We start from the raw sequence: 18,749 nt of genomic DNA on the forward strand, positions 1-18,749 counted from the left end.
TGTTCAGCTTGGGGGTAAGCCTAGGACTTGTACCAATTCATCTACGGTAGTTGTTTACTCTCTTGTCCAACTCTCTCCGCTGTGATATTGCCCCTTACACTATCTGGATCCCAAGGTCCTTTTTGAGTCTTCTGGCTAGAAACACAGGTTTCTGTTGGATTTTTAGCTGTCTATACTACTGCACAATTTATGTGCCACTGAGACCACCTTTGGGGCAAAATGGTGCGGGGAAAATATAATGGAGATTTCCTATATACTTATTGGACCACAAAATATCCCTTTCCTTTTTTTTTAACGGAAAGATGTGTTTTTAAAATAAGAATTTTGGGTTCCTGCCTCTTTGTGATTACGACAGCACTAGAATTCTACAGCTGGGTGTGTCCTTGGGGCTGGGCAGGGAAAGAGACAAAACCGTGGAGATCTTCCATCCACACACACCCATTCTCGGGCTCACAGGGACCCATTTTTCTGGTTCTCTGGTCAGAAAGATTGCTTCCCCCCAGAGGTTTTGCTGCCTGCACCTGCTGCCTTTAGGTCAAAGCTCAGAGAGAAAAGAAAAAGTCCTTGAGAAAATCGCCCTAGTGTGAGTCATCCCTGAGATTTTAATTCCCACCTCCAATCTACCTGCCATTTTCAACTCTTTCCTCAGGTAGTTGCTTCTTGTATTTTGTCCAGAGTTATAAGTTTTAATCAGTGGAAAGATAGGCTTTAGTGACTTGACTTCAACTTGATTAGTATATGAAGCCTCTATATCCTTCTTTGATGTTCAAATTGTCATAACTTTGGGCAGTGGGTACCCTTCAAGCTGATTCTTGTGACCTTCTGTTTTGACCTCATTAAATTTTGAAAGCTTCTTTCATAATCCCTAAAATGACAACTCTGGGGGCGCCTGGGTGGCTCAGTTGTTAAATGTTTGCCTTCCACTCAGGTCATGATCCCAGGATCCTGGAATCGAGCCCAACGGGAGCCTGCTTCTCTCTCTCTCTGTCTGCCCCTCCCCCTGTTCGTGCTCTCTCTCTCTCTCAAATAAATAAGTAAAATGTTAAAAAAAAAATGGCAACTCTGTTTTATTAATGATATAAATGCTATGGGATTTTTCTTTGTTATTAGACAAAGAAGATTATTGGCATTTCCTTATTTTCCACATGAATAGAAGAAATAAAATGATCTGCTGTTTCTTATTTCAACAAAGTTTTGAGAGACTTTAATCATTTAATTTACTAAATGATGCTGTGCAATAGATTGGCTAAACCCAGCAGGGAATCTGAAGCACCTGAGTCTTAAATACACTTCTAGGGGCGCCTGGGTGGCTCAGTCCTTAAGCATGTGCCTTCGGCTCAGGTCATGATCCCAGGGTCCAGGGATCGAGGCCCGCATCGGGCTCCCTGCTCAGCGGGAGGCCTGCTTCTCCCTCTCCCACTCCCCCTGCTGGTGTTCCCTCTCTCGCTGTGTCTCTGTCAAATAAATAAATAAAATCTTAAAAAAAAAAAAAAACTTCTAAAGAAGCATTTCTCCAAGAATCTATAAAGTCATTGGGAAATTTTAAAAAGAATGTTGTAGTTGTTGCTGATTGTGGATTTATGGCTTTTGCCCCCATGTATGTTCATGGAATATAGTTTTAGCTGAGGCGCCATCAGGAATGATCTCAGTGGAGGAAACCCTGTTTCTGTCCTCCCGCAAAGGATTTTGTAGTTTCGAGTGTTGATTAGGGTAAAATTTTATCTGCTTCCAGGAAAATAAGTTTTCTTACTTTGTGCGAGTGTGTCTCTACTGTTTGGGAACAAGGACAGGAATACAGATGATCCCGGAAACAAAACCCGTAATTTGGAACATTGCCCGTTCTCAGCAGCAGGGAAGTGCTGCTGCCCCCTGGCGGTTAATATTTGAGTCACACCATGCTCAAAGCAGCTCGGTGTTTTCCTTTCCGAAGAGTGGTTCATTTTTCTTCTTTTTCTTGAAAAATAAGGGTTGCTCTACAATCTCCAGCTTTTCCAAGAATTTGTAGTTTCTTCTGTCGTTTGTAAGACTTTTTTCCTATGTGTGACATCATGTGAACTGAGAGACCAGGAGTGGAGGATCCAGGAGGGGTTTGTAATCCCAGTCTCTCTCTTTGTGATGTTTGTGATGTGACCTAATACAATATAGTTGCAGAAGCCACACATCTTTGAATATTGATGTGGAGTGACTGAGAAAAGACAGGAGTTTCCTTTAAAAGGTTTCACTACTTTGGATAGGTGAGGCTTCCTAAGGAGGTTATTGGAAAGGGTGTAAAGGTTTTCTTCATGCCGGGGTGGGGGGGGAAGAATTTAAAAATCACCCCCAAATTCCTAATGCCTTAAGACTGCTAAAACTTCAAAAAAATCTTCAGCCTGGGAGAAAGTGGCAAGCACTTGGGGGACTGAACCATCAATTAAACCTTGTAACATGTGCAAATAGATTAAATAAGTTAAAGAAATCTGTCTTCAGAGGATTGAATCTCATAATGGTTTTTTACTTGAAAAGGTTCTTTGCAAATAAAAAAATTAAAGTACTAAATTGTTTAAAGTCTTTTCATCAAAAAGAATATTATACTATTTTGGGAATAAAATTTTAAAAAATATATAAATAAAAATGTATAAAGACCTTGCAAAATCACAAAGTTCTTAAAAATGATTTAAATCGTGTTCCTGTGTTCTAATGTAAATACTTCCACTTAACAATGCTTTTGGATGAGAAAAGAGAAAATCTAATTTTAGTTAAATGATCTGAGTGTTCCTGCTGAGTATAACATAAAGAACAAAGGATATGGAAATTGACTTTAGGTTAATAATGAGTAACCGTAAAAAAGCATTATGAAATCTGTGAAGTTTTTCCACATTACTTGGAGGAGAGAGAGATTTTACAGTTCCTCCCGTTCTCATCAGTTATCCCAAGCAAGGGAAACATTTTTATTTTTATTTTTGATGAAGTTTGGGTTGAACAATTCTATACTTATTCTCTCTGAATTTACCTCAGTGGGAAATAAAAACACACCCATGATCTTTTTAGTTTATCCAAGGCTTTTAGCTTCTTATTTTATAAAACAGTTAAATAAATACCTAAATTCCTTATGCTTTGTAGATCAGATAAGTTTTTATTAATTATAACAATACTTAAGAACATGAAGTGCAAACCAGGGCTTCGATTAAATAATTGATACTTAAGCATATAGTGTTTATAAATATGTTTCTTATAAAGTTCAGATAATATTTCATTTATGTGGATTGATAGTTTCACCACTTATACTGTGTCTTTGTTTCTCTGTCAAATTGTTATCATAAGCTATGATTTCATTGTCCTTTAAAGTTAACTTAAATATATTTTCTGAACTATGTCATTGAACTAGAATCTTTAGAACAATTTAACATTATGGCCAATAGAGTAGAAATCTTTGTTTACCTTGATACTTAAAAAAAATTAAAATTCAGAAAGACAAAAAATAAAGTCTATAGTTACCACATAGTTTTCATCTTTAAAACTTATGTATTTCTACTGATATAAATTTTTTTCTTCTAACCACCTAAGATGGCATATCAAAGTATTGTATGTATTGCCTTAAAATAAGCAAGATATTTTATGTTTTCAACATTAGAGCTTACATTGTCATTCAATCATTGTTTACTTAAATATATACTGCATATATACACAGAGGTACATATCAAGATATATTAAAACTAGTGAAAAAAGAAATTTGAATTAAGTAGAGGAGAAAGACTGGTAGGTCAGAGAAAAGAAAGTTGAACTCAAAGCAGGTAGTCTGTTCTCAGTATGAACTCACGAATCTTTTGTTTCTGTGTATTTTGTACAGGCGGTGGACCACTCTCCCTTCTTCAAATGTGTTTTCTCATATCTCAAAAGAGCACTGACTCCCATGATGCACTTAGGGTATTTCACGACTTAGACAATTGTGAAAATAAGGATTCCCTCACTTCTGGAGTGTGGTGCCTAAATGGGGCGTCTCCCGATCGGATGGGGGCTCCCAAAGGTGGGGTAACTGGTTGGGTGGAAGTGAAAGGCAGAACAAAGGAGACAGAAGTTTACTGAATACACCGCAAGGGAGCGGCACGCAGGAGAGCAGAGGAGAGTCTGTCTGCAAGGAGGCAGTGGGTGGAGGCGCTGTGTGTGTGTGTGTGTGTGTGTGTGTGTGTGTGTGTGTGTAAGATTTTATTTATTTATTTGCAGAGAGAGAGACAGCGAGAGCAGGAACACAAGCAGGGGGAGTGGGAGAGGGAGAAGCAGGCTCCCCGCGGAGCAGGGAGCCGGATGCCGGGCTTGATCCCAGGACCCTGGGACCATGACCTGAGCTGAAGGCAGATGCTTAACTCACCCCAGGCGTCCCGCGGGGGCTGTTTTTAAAGGGGGAAGATCAGTGGGGGTATGGCGACCTATAGAATTCTCTCTTTCTTGGTAACTTTGCCTGGTTGTAGGTAGCCCATTGGTCAGTTAGGACCTATGGATATTCTGAGGCAGGTGGCCTGCTAGCCCTTTTCTACATTCCATTGCTTAAGCCTCTTTGCCTGAAAGCAGCCTCTACATGGGGTAGCTGCAATTTCTAAAGACCCTTCTTTGAACATCTGCAGTGGTGATTGTAAACTATCATGACCCCAGTTACTGACATAGGCAGACTGTGCCTTTTCCTTCTCTCATGGTTTTTGTTTGGTTTGGTTTCAAATTACAGGGTTAGCTTGAGGTTTCTCCGGTTTCTTAGCCATCCCCTTGGTTGTAGCAGCGCCAGGTCGTCAGAAGAATCTCTCAGTGCAAGAAGCAGTTGCTTCGAGGAAGAAACCATCTCCTGCACCCATGCTTTTACGTTCAACTGACCAACCTCCTAGGACACTGCTCAAGATATTGCCCTTGTCCAAGATCAGGACTCAGATTTGGACCTTAGGAGACGGACAGGCATTTTTTTTTTTTTACGCAGGCTAGCTTTGGTGGTCGTAGGGAGCTGCTTATTTGCACCCAAAAATGTACTCTCTCACCTTGCTTATGTAATCTATGGCATGATGCACACAGAGAAAGAACAGTTTAACTCTAACTAGGCTTGATTAATATGTTTTAGATTCCTTCAAAATTGCTTAACATTATTATCAAAGTGGTTTTACTTTCTGGTAAAGAAAATAGTTCGTACCTACATTTGAAGGCTTTCTGTATATTTAAATAAATTTTTAGACACATGAAATGTGGTCCAGATAAATGTTTTTTTTTAAAGATTTTATTTATTTGAGAGAAAGAGAGAGAGTGAGAGCAGGTGGAGGGGCAGAGGGAGAAGCAGACTCCCCACTGAGCAGGGAGCCCTACATGGGGTTCAGTCCCAGGACCCTGGGGTCATGACCTGAGCGGAAGGCAGATGCTTAACTGACTGAGCCACCCAGGGGCCCCAGTATGTTTTTTTTTTTAATTGCACTAAAGTCTCCTTATTAGAACAGTTTTCTATCTATCATCTATCTATCTATCTATCTATCTATCTATCTATCTATCTATCGTATAATTGCCTTGGTGTGGTAGCTTCTTCCAGTAGAGGGCAAGTCCAGAGAGACTCAGCTGTGGGCCGTCAGCAGCCAGCTCTCCTGGCAGCTAGGGTAGTGAAGTATGGATGGGGATTCTAGGTGGGGCACCAGGATAAGCACTGTGACATATGTAGTTGGAGACCTTTCTGGACCCCTCTGGATGTTGACCAGTTACGTCTAGTGGACATCTCGTCTGATCTCAGAAGCTAAGCAGGGTCGGGCCTGGTTAGTACTTGGATGGGAGACTCTGAAACAACTGTGGGGAACCAGTGCGGTCAAGACCCATGCTGTCCAGAAACTGGAAGAAAAACTAAGAGCAGAAATGGATTCTCAAAGATGAGACTCTATTTTCTTTTCAAATGCATGCCCTGATTTATCAAGTCATAGTTTGTCGGCTGGACTAAGGAGGTGTCAGTCTTGGGGATGAAAGGTGGAGTGGAAGCCACAGCTTACAAATCCTTAACCAAAATGGGGGTCTCGAAGAAGGATGGAGGCTTGACATTAACTGATCTCTTGTAAAAATTCACGTGTAAAGGAGAGCCAGGCAGTGATGTTATCATCTGATTAAGGGATGATTACGTTTTAGAAAGGTCTGAGAGAATGAAGGGGAAAGTGAAGGAGAAAGAAGTGTGAAGGGGCCCCCAGGGAGGGGGCTGGTAAAAGCAAAGTGTATATAGAAGGTTTCTGAGTTTTTGGATATTAAAAAAAAGAAAAGGAATTAAAAAAAATCCAACACTCGTTGGATTTTTGACTTGTGTTTTCTTGGCTTTAAATTGTACAGTATAGGGGTGGCTGGCTGGCTCGGTCGGTGGAGTATGCACTTCTTGATCTCAGGGTCATGAGTTCAAGCCCCACGTTGGGTATAGAGCTTACTAAAAAATAAATTAATTAAATTAAATTAAAAAAATTTTAGGGGTGCCTGGGTGGCGCAGGCATTAAACGTCTGCCTTCGGCTCAGGTCATGATCCCAGGGTCCTGGGATCGAGCCCCGCATTGGGCTACCTGCTCCGCGGGAAGCCTGCTTCTCCCTCTCCCACTGCCCCTGCTTGTGTTCCCTCTCTCGCCTTGTCTCTCTCTGTCAAAAAAATAAAATCTTTAAAAAAAATTTTTTTAAAGTATAGTATAATAATGGCATAGGAAGAAACCATTTATATTTAGCAATGATACTTATGGAAGGTTGCATAATTTGCAGCCCTAAAAACACATCACAAACATTCTCACGTGGGGAATATTAAAGGGTAGTGCATTCTTGGGGAGCATGGCTGGCTCAGTCGGGAGGGTGTGTGACTCTTGATCTCGGGGTTGTGAGTTCGAGCCCCATGTTTGGGGTAGAGTTTACTAAACAAGGGGGGATAGTGCTTTCTAGAAAAAGAAGATCTCCAGAAAAAAGGAGCTAAGGCATCTTGTGCAACCTCAAGTCTAAAGTAAAGTGTCACTTAATGGCAAAAGAGAGGAGAATTTTAAGAGTAAAACATTACGTGCTGATGTGGAGAACAAAGGCAAAAGAAATATAGAAAAAAAATTAAACTCCCTTACAACTTACAGCCTATTGACAAGTACTTAAAATAGGCAGAGAGACCCTAGACATTAGCCCGACCTCCAGGATCCTGTGAGTCTTCTTTAACGTAGGAAGATCCCTTTGGAAACTTCCTCTCTCTCTACCCCCCAAGATACAGGTTAGCAATCATCCTCCAAGCATATGTCTCATTGATAGACATCTGAAGGGTCTCATGACTAAGGTTTTACTAGACAGTAGTAAATGACCTTATCCTAACACAGCTAGGTCCTCAAGATCCAGGAAACCTTGCTTCCAAATTCCTTAGAGACTTAAACTATCCCTAACCTCCTCCCAACTTGAAAGTCTATAATGGGCCGTTCCTCATGACCCCACTGCTGCTCTTTCTACCCACGTGTCCCGTCCCCACGCTTTAATAAAAACCACCCTTTTTGGGGCGCCTGGGTGGCTCAGTAGGGGAAGTGTCTGACTCTTGATTTGGGCTCAGGTCATGATCTCAGGGTTGTGAGATTGAGCCCTGCATCAGGCTCCACGATCAGCGGGGAGTCTGCTTGAGATTCTCTTCTCCCTCTGCCCCTCCCCCTGCTCATGTGCACGTGCTCTCTCTCTCAAATAAATAAATAAAATCTTAAAAAAAAAAACCAACAAAAAACCCCCACAAAACCGAACACCCTTTTTGCACCAAAGACGTCTCAGGAATCCCTTCTTGACTGTTCACTCCTGGTCCCCAACAGTTCACTTCACATGCTCCATATTTTATTAGTTAAAAACTCTCCTTTGTCTGTCTGTACGTTTTCAACTGGCTTCTCCCTCCCCCTCTTTGTAATTATTGAGAGTCCAGAACTTGTCCTCAAAACTCTTAACTCCTACTCACTGTTGGTGAAATAAATTTCAACAAAGTAAGAAGAAAATGTTCTCTCCTCCCATGCAGTCTGCTAGGAAAGCAGATAATATCCAGCTTGCTAAAACCATTCTTATGAAGATTAATGCTAACAAAGAAGTTCTGTAAACCACCCAGGCTTCAAAGTTTGTTGTTCTGTCCTATGAAATTAACCTTAACCTCCATGAGGTCTGTAATTCCAATTAGTTGTCATGTTTATTATATTTGTCCTGTATTATCTTTTCTTACAGATAAAAAGCCACAGGGGATCACTGGATCTTCCAACTCCTCTCATGAAATGAAACAAACAAGGAAAATGACCCCATTTGTTTCTCATCTGCACCAAAAATTTGATATATTTAAATTAATAATGACTATTAAGAAAATATTGATTCAACAATATCATTTGATAAATGTCTCTTCTGCCAGCTTCCACCTCACCCTGTCTCTGTGAATAAAATGTACTTAAAGACCTCAGATAAATCTGGGTTCTCGTCTCTGTTCTCAGCTGATGACCTTGGGAAAGTTAACACCCCTGTTTGAACTTCATTTTCCTTATCTCTATCTGTAATCACTGCCCATGTTGTTGTTTAGAATAGTCTGACACAAACCTGTGGCTTGATAAATATTAATTGGCTTTTTCACCTTCCTTTTTCCCTTACTTCCTTTTCCCCTCAATTTTTATTCCCACCTCTCTGCCTTCTTTGTGCCCCCCAGGTCCAACATAAGCCTGAATGCATAAGAACTCCATAACTTTCCCCTAACAGGAGGGCAAGGCAGTTGATTATTTCAAAGTTTTCTTTTCTTTTTTTTTTTTTTTTAAGATTTTATTTATTTATTTGACAGAGAGAGACACAGTGAGACAGGGAACACAAGCAGGGAGACCGGGAGAGGGAGAAGCAGTCTTCCTGCTGAGCAGGGAGCCCGTAGCGGGGCCCGATACCAGCACCGTGGGATCATGACCCGAGCCGAAGGCAGACGCTTAACGGCTGAGCCACCCAGGCGCCCCAAAAGTTTTCTTTTCTTAAAAAAATATATATTTTGAGAGAGAGTGCGAGAGTGGGGGTTGTGGGGGGGAGAGACAGAGGGAGACGACAGAGAGAATCTTAAGCAGGCTCCACACCCAGCATGGAGCCCGATGCAGGGCTTGCTCTCACAACCCTGAGATCATGACCTGAGCAGAAATCAAGAGTCGGATGCTTAACCGACTGAGCCACCCAGGCGCACCCCCCCCAAATATTTCCATTGTTATTTGTGTCTCGCACAAAGAGGCAAGTGGTTTGAATTTGCCCATTTGCCTTACTAGGAGGGAGAGCCCACTTTTGTTCTGGGTGCTAGCCAGTACCTTACTCTCTCACTCGGTGTCTAGCTGGGACATATGTTAAATGTTGTCAGTCGGCTAGGTCAACTTCAGCTAAGTTCCCTCCTTCTACACGTCACTGACCAAAGCTACTCTGCTTCAGAACCAAATAATGTCAGAGCTCAGCTCTGCTGCAAAAATATTTTCCATTCTTCATGAATTAGTCACCCACTTCTCCTGGAATTGCAGCCATGGAGCTTCATATCCTGATCTCTGGTCCATGGAACGCAAATAATACAGGACTCTCAGTAGCGGTCCTGGTCTTATTTTAGGATACTGGCCTTAGGATAGCCAGCAACTGAAACCTGGTGTTAAAAGACAAAATTCAGCCAAGTAAATTTGAGGATCTAATTGGTTTTAGTAAGTGATTTATGAATTGAGCCGCATCCCATCTAGGAAAGAGAAGGAAGCTCTGGGGAGTTGTACAAAATGGAAGGTTTTTATAGGAAAGGGGGTAGGGCAAGGAAGTTATTGGCAAAAGAAGAGAAAGGATTGTTTTAGGCCATATCACTTTCCGTGGGGGGTGGGGTGGGGAACAAGGGGTCTTACCATGCGGATTACCTCATCTTCCTTTGTGGAGGGGGATGGGGCTAGAGAGGGCTCCTGTGACTGATGACCTCACAGGTGCTGACCAGAAAATTCCTGACTGACTAGTTAAGACTATATTTCTGGGGGCGGTTGAAACTGCAGTTAAGTTAGGTATTAAGCCCTGGTTTGGTGACATGGTTTAGCATAAGAGATTTCATTTTGGGGCCTGTGGTTTTCTCTTTGACGCTGGTTTCAGGCATCTTGGTGAATTTGTCCCTATGTTCACTTCATGTTAGTATCTCTTTCAGGCTCTTTTCTGCCAAGAGAGATTTAAGAGACCGGGGTTGCCGCGCTGGAATGGTAGGAGGCTCAGGCAGGTGTCTAGAGTCAAGGCGGACACGGATGCCTGTTGCCACAGATGCCTATTGCTCTTGTCTCAGCTTTAACTCCAAAGGTCTACATCCGCTTTGTAACGCTGAGGCCAGCACCCTGCACACGCTGTCATCCTTTGCAGGTGCTTCATTAGACTCTGCCAATAGAGGGTGCTAGAAGGACACTGCAAGGCTGGGGGAGGAAAGCCTGGCTCAACCTATTTGCTTCCCAGGGGCCTCCGGTCTATTTCCGGTCGCCAGCAGCACGGCCCTAGCCTTGCTCTTCGCGGGGCGTGCGCGGGTTGTTTTGTTACCGTCGGCTGAGCCCAGTCTGGGATATTCCAGTATTTACAGAGCCAGCGTCTTTGTGCCTTAAGGGGGCACCAGCTCTGGCTGAGAAGAGCTTTTTCCTCAGAGGTCTGGATTTCAGCTCTATAGGCCCTTTCAAGTTCCTAAGTTTGGATATTTCCAGTCTCTTTTCTTGTTACCCCAGCCCTGGGAGCGGTGGCTGATTCCTGTAGTTGCTATCTCTGTGATAGTTTTGTGTTCTCAGTTTTTCAATTCTTAAGTGCCTAGTTAGCAATTCTTTATATTAAATTAGTTAATATTAACACGAATATTACGTTTAAGTATTAAATTCCCTCTGTAAAAACAAGTGATAGGGCTAGTGATATAGAATGCACTTAGATGAAGGGCTCGGATGAAGAGACTGAGTCCAGGCTGGGGAGAGGCAGGGATCTCTGAGGTATTACACTGGACATGGACAGATGGACTGGGGAGTACACTGGGGGGAGGAGCTTACAGTTAGGGAGATATTAGGAAGATGGTTCAGGAGGATTCTTAGGTGGGGAGTTGTAGTAAGGAAGTTGGTATGGTTTGGGGTGGTCTGGAGAGAGGATGAAATTTAAGGCCAGATGAACCTGCACGTGGGGATTAGGAGGGTAATGGGCCATGCTGGGGCTAGTGGTGGTAGTTAGGTTGTGGTTAGCTTAAGGTTAAACCTGAGTTGACCCAGGGTAGAGTGGGTTGGAAGTTGGAGTAGATATTGTGGTAACCCTAGATTGCCAAACCATTTGTTTTCACTCTGAGGCCAAAGTTTTTCCCACTAGTACATGTTCCTAAGTTGAGGGCTATATACATGAATGGAGAAATAATGTTTTTATTGTCAAAAAACTCTAATTGAAATTTAAGCTTTTTCTTGATTTATGAATGTGGACAACAAATCTCGGGGCGCCTCGATGGCTCAGTCAGTTAAGGGTCTGCCTTCAGCTTAGGTCATGATCCCAGGGTCCTGGGATTAAGCCCTGAGTTGGGCTCCCAGCTCAGCGGGGAGCCTGCTTCTCCCTCTCCCTCTGCCATTCCCCCTGCTTGTGCTCTCTAGCTCTTTCTCTCTGTCAAATAAATAAATAAAATCTTAAAAAACAAAACAAAAACCAAAATTCATTAGTATTAGCTATTCCTCTCACTTTATCACCAAAGGAATTAAAATAATTTTGTTATATTAAAGATGTATATATCTTGAGATATCATTTATGCTCACCACTATTTTGAAATTGCACTAGTTATCAGACCTGCTGTTTGAACCTATTTAAGACATTAATATTTATAGTTTTATTGCCGTATTTTAAAAAGTATGAGATCATAAAGGACACAGGATCCTGCTGGAAGAAATTTCTCCTTGCTAAACTTAGGATATTCTGGGCATCAAAAATAATGCCAAATATAATGGATTGAAATACACTGAATCAATGAAAAGACATAATTGCATAATGATATTCAGAGATGGGATAACCAGAAAAACTCATATGTCCCCCTTTGAGGCAGCCACAAAGCAAACTTCTTCTTACTTTGAACACCAGTAACTAACGTGAATGAATTAAATATTAATCCTGCCTCTCCAGTAGGAGCTGTATTTCTAGTAACCAAATAGCTCTAGTTGATGAAGGAAAGTTCTATTTTACTGAGTTGTATCCTACAAATCCTAAAGAACTTACTGACTCATGCCAGGACTATAAGTTGTGTTAATTCATTAAATGTATGATTGACATGGGACTAGACATTTGTATGGGCAAAATAGCACATACTGATTACTTTCAATATAAAAGGGGGAAATCAGCACTGTTCAATAAAGAGATCAGACACTCATCACTTTAATTCAGTTGTGAATCTGAATATTAGTGACACACAGATACTAAGTGACTCCTGATGTGTTGCAATATCAAGAACAGAGCTTCACCTCTCATGCACTTTTGCCAAAAATATTAATTTAAATCAATAAAAACCATTAGAACCAACCTCGTTTTTACATGATACGTTGGTGAACAAGCTAAAGAATACCAGACAAAACAGAAGATGGGTCACTGTAAGAACAAGTGGCCCAATGTCCTCAAGTCAGTGTGTGACAAAATGGGGACTGTGCTAGATTGAAAGAGGTTGGAAAGATAAAAATCACTTAGGGTGGTTTGCACATGCCAGCTCTACAGAACATTTTGCTCTATGATGAACAGAAATGCATAATAAATTTAAAAAATACTTCAAAGAAAAACAATCCATCAAGAGTAGCACTGGAAGAAATATAAACCTGAAGAGATCAACCAAGCATGAAGACCTTGGTATGGTGCTGAGAGGACTCTCCTCCCACTAAGTCTCATACTCATAAAACATTAACATGAGTTCTAGTTTGTGGTGCTTCAAAGAGTCCTTGTTCACGCTCTTTTGCCCTAGCATAATTTTAATAACACTGTCCTTTATTCTCAAATGTGTCCTGTTTGCATTAATTATGGTTTAGTTAGATGGTCATCTCAGATCTTGCTAACTTTGAGGGAATGGTTAATTCCTGTCTTACACAAGTTGTTCCAGAAAATAGAGGAAATGTAAGAGCTGCCCAGATGATTTTAGGAGGTATTATCTTTATTTCAAAAACAGATAACAATTAAGAACAGAAAAACAATGGGCCATATTTCCTTTGGATGTATGTGCCTGAATTCCAAATAGAATTTGTAGATAATCAGACTTGATAATGTGTTGAAAATACACTATGATTAATTAGGATAGATCTAAAAATGAGAGGATGATGTAATATCAAAATATCTAACAGTGTAATTCTCTGTTGATAGATAAAAGAATAGGATTATAGGGTTACCTTGAATGATCCAGAGAAAGTATTTTATAAATTTCAAAACCAATTATCATAGACTATCTTAAGAAATTAGAAAGAGAAAAGAACTCACTAAACATGCTAAAGACTAAATGCCAAACTCTTGGGGAGAATGTTATATTTATTCAAGGAATTTTGGATACATTCCCTTTAAAACTGGAAGGACAAAAAAAATGGAAGGATTCCCACTACTATTGAGAATGGAGAACCTGGCCCATGCTATTAGGAAATATAAGAAACAGTGCAAGCGCTGAAAAGGTGGCGATGTAATTGTCATCACTTGCAATGTGATGACTTGCAATGATACAACCACTTACCTGGAAAAAAACAACAGAATCAATCAAAGGACAAACTAAGAGGATTCAGAAGAGAGTTCAACAGCTTTGCTGGATATAAGGTTGACTCCCGAGAATCAAAAGCTTTTCTCCCTGGATGAACACATGGAAGCACAGTCTTCCCACTTACTCATTCTAGTAATATCCAAATGATTTGTTAATTTTTTTTTAAATGTAAGGGTTTTTTTGTGTTTTTGTTTTTAAAGATTTTTATTTATTTAACAGAGAGAGACACAGTGAGAGAGGGAACACAAGCAGGGGGAGTGGGAGAGGGAGAAGCAGGCTTCCCGCGGAGCAGGGAGCCCGATGTGGGGCTCGAACCCAAGACCCTGGGATCATGACCTGAGCCGAAGGCAGACACTTAACGACTGAGCCACCCAGGCGCCCCTGATTTGTTAATTTTTATAAATTGCTGATGTAGTCTTCTATTTCATTTGGCTGTTACTGGATAAATGCTGCTTTGGTGTGAGTTGGTTAAGAATAAGGAGGTCCATCCAACTCCTCTCAAAGGGCCCTTTGTCAAATGGCTCCTGTTAAACAGCAGGACTAAGGCTTGCACTGGGTGTGATACACAACTAATGAATCATTGGACACTACATCAAAAACTAATGATGTGGGGCGCCTGGGTGGCTCAGTTGGTTAAGCGACTGCCTTCGGCTCAGGTCATGATCGTGGAGTCCCGGGATCGAGTCCCGCATCGGGCTCCCTGCTGCTCAGTGGGGAGTCTGCTTCTTCCTCTGACCCTCTCCCCTCTCACGTGCTCTCTCTCTCTCATTCTCTCTTTCTCAAATAAATAAATAAGTAAAATCTTTTAAAAAAAAAAACTAATGATGTACTTTATGCTGGCTAACTGAACATAATTAAAAAAAAAAAAAAGAACTAAGGCTCGCATTCCACTCTGTATGGCTCCAAAGCCCATGCCCTTTCTACTGACCCACACTTCTTTTGCTGTTGGGACTTGTACGGGCTATGCCTAAAATCCAAATTCATTAATCTGGTGTTCAAAGTCCTCCACAACCCATCCTTCTAACTACTTACCAATTTGTATTTTCTAGCACCTGGGCTAGATCTGGTCTTAAATCTTCTGCTAGGGACACAGAGATACCCAGGGCCCAAACTAGTAAATTGGTCAAATGCAAAGTGAAATACACAGCATCGCCTCTTTATTGTAGTTTCTGCAATTCTCCTTTAATGGGGAAAGTGAGCTTGCTTAAGCAAAAGTGAGGTACAGGAAAGGGAAGGAATAATGCTTCTCTTTGGCCTCACCCAAGGATGGATTATGAATACCTCAGTGCCAGGGGTTCTATGCTTCTAAGTTCTGATCAGTTTCCAAGGTAATCCTGAACTGTAACTTCCTCAGCTGCTGGCCTGCTGGCCAACCCCAGGAATGACTCAGAAATGCTGACTGTGCTTCTCTCCTTGGGTGTCCCAATCTCACTGCCTTTTCTTCCCAGTCTCAACCAGAGGTCTGCTCTCTGCTTTTAGAGTCTTGCTCCTTCTTTAGCTCCTCTCTACTAGCAGGAAGAAAAGAGAGAGAGGTTTGGTGGCTTCCACAGAGCAAAGCCTACATCTATTCTGGTCCTTTTTAATGATAATTTTTAGAAATTATTTTTATTTTTAAGATTAAGCATCCTCACAAACAACCCAGAACCAGTCCTTGCTGATTCTTTGGACACATACATAAAACGGTTAAAAGTGATTCCTTAATTTTTTGGGGTGCCTGGGTGGCTCAGCCAGTTAAGCGTCTGCCTTTGGCTCAGCTCATGATCCCAGGGTCCTAGGATCGAGCCCCACATTGGGCTCCCTGCTCCGAGGGGGAGGCCTGTTTCTCTCTCTCCCTCTGCCGCTCCCCCTGCTTGTGCTCTCTCTCTCTCTCTCTGTCAAATAAATAAATAAAATCTTTTTTTTAAAAAAGTGATTCCCCAATTTTCAATGATAAGATAAGAAAAAAGAATATGTTCTCAGCTGTAGCCAAATTCTTCTGTGTTCTTTTTCCAAAAATCCTATTTTGCTACCAAGGCCCTCATCAAACCATAAGGAAAGACAATTTTTCAAAAAGGAAACAAAACTCCCAAATAGAGATCTAAGTATCAGGCCAAAATGATCCCCCCAAACATTGCTGTCATAAAAAGGGTTGAAAGTCAAATCCTCATAGTTCATTAAAGAACATCTTTAAAAAGAATTCAGAAAGTTGGGATTGGAACTACAGTGATGTAGGCAGGCTAACAAAGCAGATAATTAAAGAAAGTTTAACTTGAGAACATATCAGGTTTTGTCTTATTCTAGCAGAGGGAATAAAACTATGAGCTCCTGGAGAGAATATTAAAACAGTCCTTACCAACAGAAGGTAGTGTGAGGTTTGTAAAGGGAGAGAATATAGAACAAAAGACAGCAAAGACAAGTCATTTTGAATCTAAGCTTTACTGCCCAGGAAAGTTGAATGGGGTTGAAATTCTTCTGAGCCAGTATCATTAAATTCTAGACTTGACTCAAAACCAGTGGACTATACACCACTAAGAAATATGAAGTGACCCACAGTCTTTGTTGGTATTAAAATATTTTAAAAATTATCTATAAATTTCTATTCTGAAAAGCAGTAGATCAAAATGACACTAGGCCATCCAATCAGTTATAGAATAAAGGGTTCCCTCCAAAGAGAACTAACTTAGCAGAAATTTAGGTTGAAAGGAATGTAACATGGAGTAAATGAGATAAGGTTCTCAGTACAATTTTAATAAGGTTTCTGCCCATCCCAATTTTAAGAGGTAGTACCAAGTGGGCTCACACAAAATATCTTAGAGGAATGCTTCTTAGAGGCGAAAAGGTCTATAAATCTAACTCTTGACCCTTCTCTTTACCTGAAGCTTGAGAAAAAAAATATTTTTTATTTATTTTTATATATTTATTTTTATTTGAATATAGTTGACACACAATGTTACATAGGTTTCTGATGTAAAACATAGTGATTTGACAAGTTTATACATTATGCTATGCTCACCCCAAGTGTACCTACCATCTGCCCCCATACATCGCTATTACGGTATCATTAACTGTATTCCTTATGCTGTGCCTTTTGTTTCCATGACCTATTCATTCCATAACTGGAAGCCTGTATCTCCCACTCTCCTTCAACCAATAAATATTTAATATTAGGCTATTCAGAGCTTTGGACACATTGCAATATTTATGTTTAATATCTAGTTTTTATTTTCTGAAACTTTGGCTTATAATTTTCCCAACTATGCTCATTGAAAAATGTATGAATGTGTCTAAATAAGTAGTACTGTATGAAAATATAAACCTTGCTCTTCCATATCTTTTACATAGGAAGAGTGAATGAACAGTACCCTAAAAATTCTACAAAGTTTCTCTGTGTATTTAACGAAATTAAGGCAAACCATTCCACTTCCATATCTTGAGCAGGAAGAGGTAACTAGTCTTCAATCTCATCTCCTCAAATATCTCCATTAACAGCCACAGCCTGGAAAAACCAGTGAAAACATGGGGAAGAAGGATGAGTAAGGTGTTTATAAGGGTTTTCTCTAGAGAGAGAACCCAATCCAGCAGAAATATTGCATATAGTCAGGACATGCCCTCTTGTTACATCCATCTAATTTCTCCATGGGATTCCCACAACATGAGCAGCGTTTTGAGTTCTTTCCTAGTCACTTCTTACTTTCCATCTCTTCCAGTGCTTTCCAAAAGTCTTTTTTAAATTTTATTTTTAAAGATTTTTATTTATTTATATGAGATAGAGAGAGCGTGAGAGGGAGGAGAGTCAGAGGGAGAAGCAGACTCCCTGCTGGGCAGGGAGCCCGATGTAGCACTAGATCCCGGGACTCCAGGATCATGACCTGAGTTGAAGGCAGTCGCTTAACCAACTGAGCCACCCAGGCGCCCCCCAAAAGTCTCTTATTGGCCTCATCTGCTTGCAAGTACTCATTTCATAAAACTAATTAATTTTTCTGCAGTCATTTTACATGGAGAGACCCTAAGGTAGGTCAGTCTGCACGAGGTATAGAAGGAAAAGTTGCAGCCAGAGCAGATGTCCATTGTACAGCTGGGTTCCCGCATATCAGGCCGCTGGCCACGTGAGCAGGGGCAGTACATCACATCGGCCATCAGGTCCAAGTTGGCTGGAGGGGAAGGCAATCATAATGGGTAAATAACTCTGCTTCCACTAGTTCTTTGACCCGACCAAGAGTGGCCACCAAAGGGCATTTGGGTTCTGGGCGGTTGAAGCATTGAACTTGGCCATCTCTGATCTGGATCTGAAAGCCGTCCTTCAGACAGGCTTTGCAGTATGTACTCCAAAAAGTACATGCATTCTCTCATTCACTACCCACCTTCTCACAGAAACAGTTATTGCAAAGGAGCAATTTACTTTTAAAAGCATATTATCTGCTGAGCTTGATCAGAGTCCAAGATTTCCTGGACCAGACTCAACCAGATTCCACATCCTCCATGGGTCTCATCCACAACTTCTTCTTGTGTACATCAGGTCTATCAGATCCTGCAAAATCTAGCTCGGTGGTAGAGGCTTGAGCCATCCTTCTCTGCACCTTTTTCTGAGAACCCCATCTTGAGGTCAAAAGAGACAGTAGTCAGCTAGGATCTCTTCCTTAAGAAATTGCATCCAAGTAAACAGGACCATGCTGCCATGGTGGTCTTCCTGTAGGTTGTTTAAGTGGTTGCAGGAGTAGACAGCACTCAAAAATACCTTGAAATTTTGTGAAAAGTGCAAATAGATCCTGGTTTCTCCACCTTGGACAGACTCTTGTTATTTCAAATGCATCTCCATCATAAATACTCACCAGGGCCTGCAATTCATCCTCCTGAGCTTCTGGGTCTTCTGACTACATTTACATCTGAGAAGCTGAGGACAATCTAACACTACAGTCTCCATTTTGGTTCATTTTTGAAAGTTGTTCTTTTGAAAGGAGAACAACTCCTGAAAAATAGTAGGTGCTCATTAATTGTTAGCAATCATCATCATTATCCTGGTTATCCTAACAACAATCCTGGAAGGTAGGAATTAACGCCCATCTACATGTCTTTGTAGAAAATTAGAAAGAAT

At 41.1% G+C, this 18,749-nt stretch overlaps 1 pseudogene; it reads right to left on the reverse strand.

Moving 5' to 3' along the window:
* Positions 1 to 17,105: 17,105 nt before the first annotated feature.
* On the reverse strand, positions 17,106 to 18,534 carry LOC112827613 (E3 ubiquitin-protein ligase RNF14-like; annotated as a pseudogene).
* Between the last annotated feature and the right edge of the window lie 215 nt (positions 18,535 to 18,749).

The sequence above is a fragment of the Callorhinus ursinus genome, unplaced genomic scaffold (assembly GCF_003265705.2).
Source record: "Callorhinus ursinus isolate GAN/ISIS: 27379988/994484 unplaced genomic scaffold, GSC_fseal_2.0 scaffold38, whole genome shotgun sequence".
Taxonomy (NCBI): Eukaryota; Metazoa; Chordata; class Mammalia; order Carnivora; family Otariidae; genus Callorhinus; species Callorhinus ursinus.